Below are 14,175 nucleotides of genomic sequence, written 5' to 3' on the forward strand. Positions count from 1 at the left end.
GTTTCTATCTTTTATAAAGCCCATAAACTGTTTCCATACATACTGGTGATTAATTATAGTGTTTTTCGGCTTACTTTCGGCAACTTTTTCTTCAATTGCACTTAAAGAATCGTTTCCAAATCGAGATATTTTTAGAATCAAAGTTTAGAATACCTATTAAAAATAATTTACGTCGAAGTGACAAATGTGTCATTGTCACTTACACATTCTGTGGGAAATTTTCGCCGGGTAATTTTCGATTTTAGCGGACAATTTTCGCCGAAAATTACCTGCTTCATATGGGATTTTTTGTACATGAATGAAATATTCTATCAAAAAAGTAAAAAATACCGAGAGTACCATTAAAAATCAAAAGTTGTAGTCATTTTTGGTGAAACAGGAAGTGACAGAAAATAGATGAATACGTCAATCAATCCTGATTTATGTTATTTACTAATGTAACAAATCTCTTTTTTTATTTGAAAAAATAAAAATGTAATAGGGGTGAGCCACTTTTGAGAAACACCCGGTATTATTATAATTTATGTCTTTTATACGCATATATTTAATAACCTGTTGTAAAGTCAATTATATCTATCATCTGTATATGATAAATGTTGCCCATTCAAAACTGTTGATTAGACATGAATATTTCTCCAGAAAATTGATGGTCTGCCAACATATTTTATCTTTCTAAACACGTTGGGCTTTTATAACCTGGAAAATATGTTCATTTTGATTATTATCTTTCCTTAAAGCAATAATATTATTGTTAGCTGTAATTCAGAAATATTGCAAGTCTGGCCAATAGATGAAAAACAATTGTGCTTTCCACCAATTTCTATAAATATATTTGTGATTTTTCCATACTTATGAATCATAAGAATAGGAATCATATCAGTGATTCACAAGAGAGTGGTTGAATAAAAATAATTTCCTTAACATAATTTTATCAAAATTATACATGTAAAATGTCAAAAGTTTTTTATGACACCTAGCCAAAAAAATAGGCAGCTACCATAAGTTAGTTATGTTTAATTTAAAATGGTTAAAATAATAAATATAATTTAGTATAATATAGTATAAAATACTTATTAAAGTGTTTTTTATAATTTAGCTTTATTGTTATTTGAAAAGTTTATTGAACTTCTTTAATGCGTTTAAGTGGAATTTTAAAAATGTTGAATAACAAATTCTGCAGGAAAATACACCCATAATTCAATTTGTACATCTGTAAAGCATTGCATTGGTTATTTATAATTCCTTTCTGAAAAGCAATTATAAAACCAGAACCGCCAGTGTTTTCTTATTCAAATTAAATTTTTTAAAATGTATCACGTCATTAGTAGTATACTGAATAATCAACGTATTCTAGTGGCCTATTTGGAAATTAATGGAACCAATAATAGAAACCAATTTAAAAAAATACCTAAAAAATCGTGGTAGACACAATAGAAAATCCATTTTAAAATAAATCAACTAGGAACATTCCTTAAATTTACAAACTATAATTTTGGAGATTATCAGGTGCAAGAAAAGTTTAATTATCAATTAAACGTCGATGTCAATTATAGTCTGTTCCAATAAGTCATAACAAGATTAAAACTAAAAAATTATATTCTTGACTTGATCATTAATTATTGTATTAACTTGATAGTCTAATGTTTTTCATGTCAAAGATTCCCAAATCGTATTTTTAGTCATAACTCATTTTTTTCAAATGGAACGAGGGTGATTCATTGGCATATTTGGAAAAAGTATTTTTACGAATAATTTGATATCACACACTTGGTATTTCGTTAAAACTCTATTGTTTTTAATTGAAAATGTCAAAATAAGTTGACACATGATATATCATTCTAATCAAAATGTCATTTTCTACCAAATTAAGTAAAAATACCGAGGGCGTCATTTAAAAATATCACAGTTGTAGTTATTTCCGTTGAACATGAAGTGACCGTAAACAGTTTAATACGTCAATCAATCCTAATTAATGTATACTAACACACCAAATCGCCTTTTTTATCTAAAAATTAGAAATTTATAGGGGTGCTTTTGCGAAACACTCGGTATGTTGTGCTTCTATTAAACGGCTGGATATTATGGCAATAAAGTAAATAAATAAGAAATAAGTAGAGCTAGATTTGAATCTAATGGGAAATTAGCATTTCTCAATGCTATTTACTTCTAAACAAATTTGTCTAACCAACAAAAAAACACAATTTCTTGTCATTTTAGAGGTTAGTATGTTTCTGTTCTAATTGAAGGTGTTTAAAATTTGTTATAATTCTCACCACAAATTTTACCCCCTTTAACGGATTTATTGTCAGTAATCGTTTTTTTATTGTTGAATTACGTCAGTTAATCCCTTTAGAATACAAATTTTCAAAAATCCTCTCTTAGTGCTCACTTACGGCACCCAAGGAATCTTTGTACCAAATTTCGTCCTTTACACCAAGCTTCATACTCACTATGCGATAATGCGTCGATCTAATGCGCCGATGCGTCCATACACGCATAGTCAGTATGATGAGGTTGTTCAATACGATGCGTCGATGGGGTTTGTCTATGCGATTTGTTAGTACTTTTACCATGTTTTTTTTTAATTAGTTTCTTTACCAAAAACCGATATTCCACCTAACCTCCTCAAAACGCATCGTATCGGCGCATTAAATCGACGCATCAAATCAACCCATCATCCAAGGTGAGTATAAGATGCATTTTAACAGGACATATCTCCTCAACGAACACCTCAGTAGATTGAAGCTAAGAAAAAACGACGAATGCAGATTCTGTAGGGTAATACCAAAACATATATCGGAGATAGACAACTACCCTTTGTGAAACCGTCTCAGATACTGGCTTTTGTCAGGGCTCTGGGATAATCTGGGATCTCTCATAATAGACCTGTAATAAGGTCGCGGTGATTATCCCCCCTCCCACTCATTCTACATTCTACATGGGAGATAAATCAATCTGTATTGTCAGGTTTTTTGTATTCCGGCTGGAAAAATAGCTCGAAGTTTTGTAGAATTATGCTATATTGCATAACAGTAAATTATTTTAAATAAAATAATAATAAAGTCTTTTATAATTTTAGTACTATTCTAAATATTTCGTATTTTCTGTCCCATGGGTGTCTAATAAGAAGCCAATTTTTTTAAATATAATTTTGCTCTTTAATTTATCATTTTTGTGTTATTAAAGTGTAAAATTCACAATGAAATTATTATAAAAAATTGGGACCGGGAGGCACGTATAGCCGCCCATACTAAAATATGTTAATAAAAAGTTGGAAAAAGTTGGTAGGCAGTTCTTTTATTTTCAATTATCTCAAAAACTGCGACTTTGACTGATTTTGATGTTATTGACTTTTGATATTATTGACAAATTTTGTTGCAAATATTATTCCTATAATCTTAAATTGAAAACCGCGTTTCGCTAGCTACTGTAATTTTGGAGGTACGATTTTTTTAAATTTTTAACTTTTTTAAATTTTTGTGTCATACATTACTAACATCTACACATGCAGGAGCAATACATTTATTTTTATTAGATTGTTTTAAAACAGCCTTCCTTATTTTTCTTTTAGAGGCTATCGCATTTTTCATTATAGTTTTGGCGTTGTTAAAATCTATTCTGTTCTTTGTATCCCATGAATGCTGACAAATCTTGGATTTGTGAAAGTTGGCCTTTCTTAAATAATCTTTATGTGCTTTAATTCGAACATTTAAGGGTCTAGATGTCTTTTTTTTAAACTTTCCGAAACGTTAAGCATTTTTTTGTTCGTTGTTTATCAGTAAACCTATTAACGCAGCACCTGTTTACAAAAAATAACTATTATATTTTGTAGATTTTCTTGCAGTAGCGAAAGGCCCATATAGGATTTTTTTTGAGAAATTATTATATTTTTACTTTGTTTATAAGAACTATTGACTATGCCAAAACGATTTTTTAAAGTGAACAATAGACAATCGAATCAAAATAATTTATTCGCACATAATGGTGAAAACGCGACACTCTCTCCTATATCTGACACCGTTTAAATCCGACCTAAAAACGAAGACAGAAACAATCCGAACCCAGTGCCAAAACTCTCCTCTCCCGAACTTGTATGTACGCACGCACCGCACTTTATCCGAAAATTTGGCAAAAATAGAGCCGGTCGGCGTCGGCAGCGGTGACGTCACGCGTCATCCCGGTCCAGGTTAAAGCCTATGTGCGCGTAGGATCGCTATCCCGAACGAGGCCGACGCATCCCCGGGATTAGTCATCTGCCGCCGCCGGCCTCCTTAAGTCAACCTTTCAAAAACGCAGCCTTCAAATCGGCTCGTGGTGTGTTTGCGAAAGAAGTCTTGTTGGGTAAGTCTCTTAACGGCGTGCTTTAGAACAAAAAGACAGCTTTGAGGCCCTATGTTATGAAATATCTTAATTATTGACATTAAATGATATACCGGGTGTTGCATCGTCGGACGGGACATAGGAAATCCCATGTAAATTTTAATGGGGTCAATTATTGGCTTCCCTAATTATTACTACTATTAGAGCACTAAAGAGCACTAAAATCCACATTCAAACGAATAACTTTAGATATTTTTGATTAGCCCATTTACGAGTTATCGCCGATTTCTTTTTAAATATTTCTCCTTTCTTATGGCCCTGTATTTACTTATGAGCACCAGTCAAGGTAAAAGATAACTGTCAAATGAAGTTGTCATTTTAGAAATCTACCTATTTAGTGCTTTATTATTATTGAAAACTCATTCCTACATCGGAAATCTTAAAGATGTATTTATATTTTGAAGTGTAATTTCTGGAAAAGTTAGAAGTTTGTTAACTTTTTTCACTAATTGAAAATTCCTACCACTAATTTTGATGTGCTGAGTGCTTACATTCAAATTACAGGAACAAACTTCTACGCTAATTGAAACCACTAATTTATTCCACTAATTTGGAGGTTCTGAATGAAGCTCAACTGCTAAGTTACTATGTAATAAGGTGGTAATACCTACTTACCCCATTCGTTAGGCAGAAACATTTGAAACGAATGCATATCTTAAATAATATCTACCGGGTGCGTCTCAAAAGTGGCTCACCCTTGTAAATTTTTTATTTTTTCAGATAAAAAAACAAGATTTGGTATGTTAGTTATATGACAAAAATTAGGATTGATTGACGTATTTAATTGTTTTTGGTCATTTCCTGTTTCACCGGAAATGACTACAACTTTCAATTTTCAAATGGCATCCTCGGTAACTTTTCACTTTATTCGATAGGAAATGACATTCTGGATAGATTGACATATCATATGTCAACTTTTGACATTCTCGCTTAATAAAAAATCGTATTCAAAATGCAATCTAGAGTGCGGTGGCTATGTTAAAAACACCAATTCTTAATCAAGGAGCCTTCGAAAAATAGATTTGATCGTCTAATATTTTTAGTGTCTTATCCCGGTCAGTTAGAAAGTGCTCAAATCGTATTATTAATCATATCTCAATTTTTTCAAATGGAACGAGGGTGGCTCATTAGGATATTTGGAAAAGGCATTTTTTACGAATAATTTGATACCACACACTGGTATTTTTAGTCGAATTTTCGTTACGAACCCCAAGTTATAATTTCATATAAACCATATGCGAAAATGTCAAAAGTTGACATATAATATGTCATTCTAATCAGAGTGTTATTTTCTATCAAATAAAGTAAAAAAATACCGAGGTTGCGATTTAAAAATTAAAAGTTGTAGTCATTGCCGGTGAAACAGGAAGTGACCAAAAACAATTGAATACGTCAATTAATCCTAATTTATGTCGTATACTAACATATCAAATCTCGTTTTTTAACTAAAAAAATAAAAGAGTTAAAGGGTGAGCCACTTTTGAGACGCACCTGGTATACCTCTGTGGCGTGTTTATTTATTGAAAAAATATGTTTTTTTCGCCACTGGAAAAAATCTACAAAATAAAAAAAACTTATTTTTGTAAACACGACTGATTTGAATCTGAACAGAAACCAGCTGCCACTGGCTTTTTACTATCAAAACAAATTTGCCTAACCGTCGAAAATGCATTAGAAGCAAAAAAAAAAACAAAGGAAATTCTATTCAGAAACATTTTATTTTTGGGCAGATACCTCTATTATGAACCGTTGACGTTTTGTTAAAATTGCATTAGTTTAAATCATATTATTAATTAACTGTGATCGGGAAGTAATTGTCAATTTGTAGTTTGACTTCATGTTGGCTTCATGATCATTTTGATAGAACAGTAATGGTTCATAATAGACGTATCTGCTAAAAATTAACGTGTTCTTGACCAGTTGTATTTAGATATTTTAAATAGTTTTTTTCTTTGTAATTTTTTGTTTCTGAATTCTTTTTGTTTCCGAAATGCTAACCACTTTTTGATGGTTAGGAAAATTAATTTTACCAGTAAAAAGCCACTGACAAGCTGGTTTCCAGTTTATTTTGTAGATTTTATTTCCAGAGGCGAAAAATCCACTTTTTTCTTCAAAAAATGATCTCTTGATATCTTATAATGTTTTTATGTATACAGGGTGAGTTAAATAAGTGCAAATATTTTCAGGGCTGGTAAATATCGATAAAAAAAAAATTCTCGTTACCGTTTTTCAAATAGGTCCAAAATAAGCCCGTTATTTTACTTTGAAAATTTCCAAAAAAAATATTTTTTGCTTAAATTTTGAGAACTGCTGGATCTTTTTTGGGTTTTCTTTCTTGTAAATTTAATCTATTACCTATATTGCTATATTATTAAGGAATTATGTTTTTTAATTCAAAGCTAAAAAAATTTCCAAAAATTATTTAAAAAAATTCCAAATTTTCATTTTTTTTTCGCGAAAAAACCTACTAATCGTGTTTCGGGGGTCGAAATATACTACCTCTAAAAATATTTGCACTTATTTAAGACTCATCCTGTATAAAGTTTGTCTTTTTATTCACGTCACTTGTGACATATTTCTCAAAAAGTTTTCAATACTAACTCGACATATGGACCAACCATGGAGATAAAATATATTTTTTTATTTCGTCTCCATAGAGGACATTGTCATAGTTATTTTTAATACAAGACGATAAAATGGTAGTTTATCGTCGACCGAATTAATTTCGGGAGACGATAATGCAATTTTATCGTGGTGTATAAAACAATATTTTTTTCCATAGCGAGTTACGTTTTAAAAAATATTCAGAAATTTATTATTTCAAAGAATTTATTTCGAGTAAAAAAAAATATTGTTCTGGGTTGGCGTTGGTTTCTATGTAATTTGACAAATAAATAAAGCGGTCTCTTTAGTTGTCAGTTTTGATTCAATATTTTTTAATTCTCTTTCGTGTCGATTGCTGATTGAATTGGAGCCAGAAATGGCTCAAGACGAAATAAGTAAATTACCAACAGATATTCAGGCTGAGGCGACAAACGCCATATCCAAACTACTTCCATTTAAATCCCGAATAACTTATGAAAAGGAATACGAAAATTTTTAAAAATGGAAGCAATTAAAAAACGTGCGAGAAGAAATAAAGTTTTTAACCTATCCTCACAATCATCAAACACACTTATAATCCAATTAAAAGGTAACTTGTATAGTTCTTTGTCCATTATTATCCCCATTTAAAACCTCCTACCTCTTATAGCACAGTAAACAATATGTTTTCATTTACCCAAAATATGACAATATTTGATTTTTCTACGGGGAAAATGTAAACTAGTTTTATGTTGGAATCTATTGCGAATTTCGAGCTGTCTATGAAAGCACCTATTAAGTAAAGTTTCTTAAAATAGACCCATTTAAAATTTTCAGTGTAAACATGAAAGTTTCAAAGTTATACATGTACATTTTCATGTTAAAATTATTTTTGTTAAAATCGTTTACCATTACCCCAACTAACCCTATTCCCTTATGTTATTATTATCACCTTACTAAGGCTTGATTTTCATGCATCCGTTGTCCGACGATACGATGATACGATATTAATTTTATTGGTTGAATTTGAAGACTTCAATTGGTTAACTGTTTCTAACCAATGGAAGTCTTTAAATTCAACCAATAAAATTAGTATCGTCGGATAACGGATGCATGAAAATCAAGCTTAAGAATAAGAAAAAAATATTTCGCAGAGAATATAAAAATACTATTATACAGATAACTGCATGCTTCTCCTACTTTTTCACTTCAGAATATTTCTGGTCTTAAGAACATTTAATTTAAGTACCTATAAATTGCAATTACTGATTGAACCATTATTTTTATTAAACATAAAGCAAAAAATACTAAATGTAATAACTCAACAGGTTTAGCATTTTGACATGTTGTACAACATACATACTGCGAAAATTATTGGTTATTAATATAACCCTTTAAATTCACATACATTAACATAAAACTTAAATCAAACTCAAATACCCTAAGAGACGTTGAAGAATGAGCAATAAAAACATGTGATGATGCTGCATTTTAATGTTTTCTAAAAAGACTTTTACGTGGGTTATTTTCCTACTCATTGACTGAGATTAAGTGATTATGAGTAACGGAGATGAAAGTTTTAGTTTTAGTTTCGACAAAATAGCAGTTACCAGATAAATCTATCGGCAGCAAATTAAATTTAGTATTTTTTAGTTATTACGGAAAACTAACTCTCTTCATTTTGTTTAAGCCAGTGAATTAAGCATACACTTTTTATTTTCATTTATAGTATGAATTTCATACATATAATATTTTTGAACATTATAGATCATTTTGAAATTTTTTGAAAACTTTACAGTGATACTATATTATTTTTATTCAGGGCGTTTCTAAAAAACATGTGCCATCTCTCGTGGGGAGATTCCTCACGTAAAAATAAGATTAATTTTTCATTTCAACATAGGTCCGATTCCGTTTTGTGGGTGTTGAAGTCCTTAATGTTTTTTTTCGATTTATTATAATTTTCTTTGAAGTACTTTTAGCGTTTCGAATAAAATTTTGAGTGTAAGAATAGCAACCTTTAAAAAATTTAATATCATTAACTTGTGAAAGTTTTAAATAAGTCCTCAAGTTTCTATAAACATGGGTATGGAAATGCATAGTTTTGACTGACGCGACGACTAAGTCGCTGTGACCAGTATTTGTTTCAATGTTATTAGGAAACTCAGCTGCGACCAGTAATAACGTTGAATCAAATGCTGGTCGCTGCGACGGTCGTCAGTGCGTTTGAGCCCTAAGCGAAAAAATATCCATTTCTGTCATTTTTTTACATAAAGAAGGTCTCTCGGTAAAAGACGCTACGAGTAATATGGTTCTTAAGATATTTGGAATCAAAACTGTATTGACATACAATGTATTGACATACATGTCATAAGTGACAAAAATTACACATGTTGACTGGATATTTATTAGTTTCAGAAAATAAATTTGAAATGTTTATATGCCAAAGATTCAATAGAAACAGTTTGATCGCATTTTTTTTAGGAAATTTCATGGTTAGCTTAAAAAACAAGAAGTTCTAAAATTGGAAACGAAAAATACCCAGAAATCAGTTATCATCCAAGACATTATTTGAGAAACCGAAATAAAACCGAAAGTTCTACAGTCTGTATCTCCGAATCGAAGCATTTTAGGACATAACTTTATACAAACTTTTTTACTTATTTTTATCGGCAGAATATACTTCCGAAGTTTTACGAATACAATTCGGACCAGCCTGTAGAAGACATTCATACTTTCACGATGTGTTTTAGTTTTCGTTAAAATACTTTTTGAGTGAGTCAGTAACATGTGGTTCAAGGTAGACTAACGAAATTTTTGAGGTGTCCTCGTTTTGTGCGAAATATTTTAGAAAGCCACATTCCATTAGATATGTTGAGTAACAGAAAACACGCAAAAGTAAAATTAAAAGGGATATAAAGTTACATTTTTTCTATTATTCTTTAGTTTTTACACAGTACTATACAAATTTCAATTTAAAATACGAGATAAATTAGATTTTTTAGTATACAGTGTGTTTCAAAAACATGTGCTATTTTCGTGTGGAGATTCATCATGTAAAAATAAGATTTATTCCTCATATCAACATGGGTCCGATTCTGCTTCGTTTCGTTGCTACAGGGAGTTAAAATCTTCATTTATTATAGTTGCCTCTAAATGCTTTTAATAATTAGAATTAAAAATTTTGAAGGTAAAACTTACTATAAGTGAAACATATTTTAATGCTAAAAAAGTGTTGCCATATTCACTAGAGACGTGCATATGGGTTATCACTGTAATATTTTTCTAAGAAAAAATATGTGCGCCACTGACTTTCTTTTCTCTTGTTTGTAAAATTGTGTAGGCTGTTTAATGTCGAAAATTGTATCATGATATTTTGTCGATTTCGATCTCCTTGATGAGATAAACGCAATTTTATTAATGACAATAATTAATAAAATTAATTCGGCAGCAAAACCATTCATTTATAAAATTCATTCATTTATAAAATTCATTCATTTATAAAATTCATTCATTTATAAAATTCATTCATTTTTATTCGTCAGGATCGATTATAATAAAATATTAACTGACTTTTAGTTGTCGCCCGGCGACGTAGGTTTTTTCCGAGAAAGCGGTCGGTGGCAATGCTATGAAGAAGCCGGCATCTTTGATTTTTGCGGAGTCATATATAGATAAGGACACATTATTTTTTTTATTGAGGTGCTAGTATTTACACAGAAAATACATTATGAAGGGCGCTGTTGCCATATTTTTGTATTAGTTGATATTAGCAAAGAATATTATTGTGGCTTTAGTTAGTTAGGGATAGTATGTCTATATATTCTGCATTTTTTTATTAATATTCTGTTACACTGCAATAATACTTGTTATTTTGGATGTAGGAAAATTATTTTTAATGTTTTTAAGCAAAGACTGGTTTAATAAATAATAATAACAGTAATAATTTGTTATACCTATTAACAACAAAATTTAAAATCATTTAATATAAATATTTTTTTTAAAGTAGTAGCAAAATATAAACAACAAATTAGATGTCAAAATTATTTATATTAGATCCTATTTAAAAATAATATAGTCTCTAATTTTTTTATAACGTTGGTTTATTAAATAATAATAATTACAGAACTAATTTGTTATATTAACAACAAATTTTAAAATCATGAAATATAAACATTTATTAATTTTCTAAGCATGCAGTGTAATGGAAGGAAAATATAAATAAAAATTAGAAATCAAAATTATTTATATTAGGTGCTTTATATTACTATTTAAAAATTATATTTACTTTTACTGGCATTTACTTTAAAAAATAAATGAAATATTTTTTCTTCGCAAAAACTACATGTAAGAGAATTAGCATAAACAAAATATAAACATCGTTAACTTTTTTTTTTTTGAATTGGCACGTGTAAAACTTTCATTTTAATTTTCTCACCCCATAGTTTGAGTTCGATAACAATTTACTTAAATATGATTATACAACCACATTACTTAAATATGATTATTAAGTTCAACTAATTCATATTATTAAAACATCTAAAATACAAATATGCATTTTTAAAATTAATTGTAAGTTCATCTCATCTCTCTTAAAAATTGCTACTTCTCAAAATTTCCCATTAAAAAATAGACCATATACCAATAAAATGAAATAATTGAAAGATCGGACTACGGAAAACCACAAAATTATCGGAAAAATTTTTGACCACCTGCACATGCACACAATCGTCAATAAATAAAATTAAAAATAATACTATTTTAGTATTTTAACTATTTTAATAAACGCAAAAATAGCACAGTATTTATACGGCCAAGTTATAAAAATTTGGAAAAACCAATAATGCACTGACGCATACAAAATCCAAACGAATACTAAATTTCATTTATCAAAAGCATTCGATAGTCGTGGCTCAACAATAACCATTTAGTCGCACGGCGAGGTTGTCACATATGCTTTAGTTTACAAATGAATGAATGATTTTATTCGAATAAAACCATTCGATAGTTGAAATCATTCATTCATTAACCATTCGATAGTCTAATTCATTCGATAGTTCCCATCGCTAGTTATCACTGTAATATTTTTCTAAGAAAAAATATGTGCGCCACTGACTTTCTTTTCTCTTGTTTGTAAAATTGTGTAGGCTGTTTAATGTCGAAAATTGTATCATGATATTTTGTCGATTTCGATCTCCTTGATGAGATAAACGCAATTTTATTAATGACAATAATTAATAAAATTCAAATAAAATTAATAAACTATTTATTTAATTTAATTTTATATTAATTTATATTAACATTTCTTAGGATAATTACAAAAGACCTATTTTTTAAACGTTTTTACATCCGGTAACCCACCCATGTTTATGAGAACATTTTTTCATATTTTTCGATCAGGAATCAATGGGCGCGTTCAGTGTGGCTGAGTTAATCTGTTGCCTAAACGGTCTATTTTTACACACAAAAACAGTCAGCTGCTTAGCAAAAGTCCCAGTGGTCAGTCAGCCGTTGTGTTCCCTGAACCCGCACAATTAGTACATATTGAACACTTTGGTCAGTTGACACTAAATTTTTTAAAGATTGCTATTAGGCTTGGATTAAAGCAAATTAACAAAATTACGTTTATCTTATCAAGGAGACTGAAATCGACAAAATATCAAGAGACAACTTTTAATCGGCATTAAACGGTCTACACAATTCTGCTAACAGAAGAAAACTCCCAGTGACGCACATGTTTTTTTAGAAAAATATTCCACTGATAACCAATATGTACATCGCTGGTGAATCTGTCAACACTTTTTTAGCATTAAAATATGTTGCGTTGATAGTAACTTTGACTATCAAAATTTCACTCTAATAGCCAAAAGAATTTAGAAGAAAATTATGATAAATCATAAATCCATTGATAAGAAAAATAAATCTTATTTTTACATGCGGAATCTCCCCGCGAAAGATGGCACATGGTTTTAAAAAACACCCTGCATAAATGTAATGTACTGTAGGGATTTTGCATTATACAGGGTGGTCCGAATTGTATTCCGGAAACTTCGACCGCATATTCTGCACATTAAAATAAGTAAAAAAGTTTGTATAAATGTATGCAATAAAATGCTTAGTTTCGGAGGTACAGTGTGTAGAAATTTAATTTTTATTTTGATTACGATGTTTTTTACGTCAAAAAGGTCTTGAGGTAAAAATCGCTACGAGTAATGGTTCTCAAGATATTTGGAATCCAAATTATAAATACCTGTCATCATTGACATAAATTAAACATGTTTACTAAATAGTTATTAGACTAAAATCAAAAAATCATAAATTTGAAATGTTTTCGTAACAAAAGTTCAACAGAAACTGTCTTATCATAATTTTTTCGAAGAAAAATATTATAAGGATTTAAATAAAATTTCCAAATTTATCATCTGTTATATCATCAATATACTATCTACTCAACATGTTTATTTTTTGTTAATAATGACATGTATTGACTATTTCCATTCTAAATATCTTGAGAACGGTTGCGCATAGAGATTTTCACCAAAAGGTCTCTTTACGTACAAAACGTCGTAAATGTACATTTTTACTCAATAATGTAATACAGGGACGGGCAAAAATTGATTACTCTTTAAACCAGTTAAACAATCTGTGGGTGGCGCCTTCTAAAAATAGGAGTCATATTAACATCAAAATCAAATTTCTCATGACAAAAAACTCCCAGATACCAATTTTCATCCAAATATCGACTTTACTTCAGAAATTATTTGGAAAAAATCGAAATAAAAATGAGACTTCTACACCCCGTATGTCTCCGAAACTAAGAATTTTAGGACATACATTTATACGAACTTTTTTAATTATTTTTATCTGCAGAATATGCTGTCAAAGTTTCCGGAATATAGTTTGGACCACCCTGTATAGTATATGCAGCTATTTGAATTACTAATTATAGAAACAAGACAAATACATTTGTTTTCTACTGTAAAGCCAAGAATTTCCTTTAATTATTTTTTTTATTATGCTATTGTCTAGATTCATTTAAAAATAGTCTGAATCTTTACCCTTAGGTATACTACTAGTTAATGGTGGTTTTGTATTATATATTTAGATTTTTTTTTATTATAAGATGAAAAATATAATATTAGATCAATGATGCACATATTGTCCTGCCATATTTTGAACGCGGAAATAAAGCCAGATAGCGTTAAAGCATAA

The 14,175-nt window shown here is 29.7% G+C and overlaps 1 protein-coding gene across 1 annotated transcript in view; it reads left to right on the forward strand.

The window, feature by feature from the left end:
- Positions 1-4,100: 4,100 nt before the first annotated feature.
- LOC115883847 overlaps positions 4,101-14,175 on the forward strand; it is a 90,535-nt gene continuing 80,460 nt past the window's right edge. Inside the window, exon 1 of the mRNA XM_030902275.1 lies at positions 4,101-4,341. The gene's annotated coding sequence lies outside the window, so the exon portion shown is untranslated. The remainder of the gene's footprint in view (positions 4,342-14,175) is intronic.

Source organism: Sitophilus oryzae, unplaced genomic scaffold (genome assembly GCF_002938485.1).
Source record: "Sitophilus oryzae breed Bouriz unplaced genomic scaffold, Soryzae_2.0 scaffold_111_pilon_pilon, whole genome shotgun sequence".
Taxonomy (NCBI): domain Eukaryota; kingdom Metazoa; phylum Arthropoda; class Insecta; order Coleoptera; family Curculionidae; genus Sitophilus; species Sitophilus oryzae.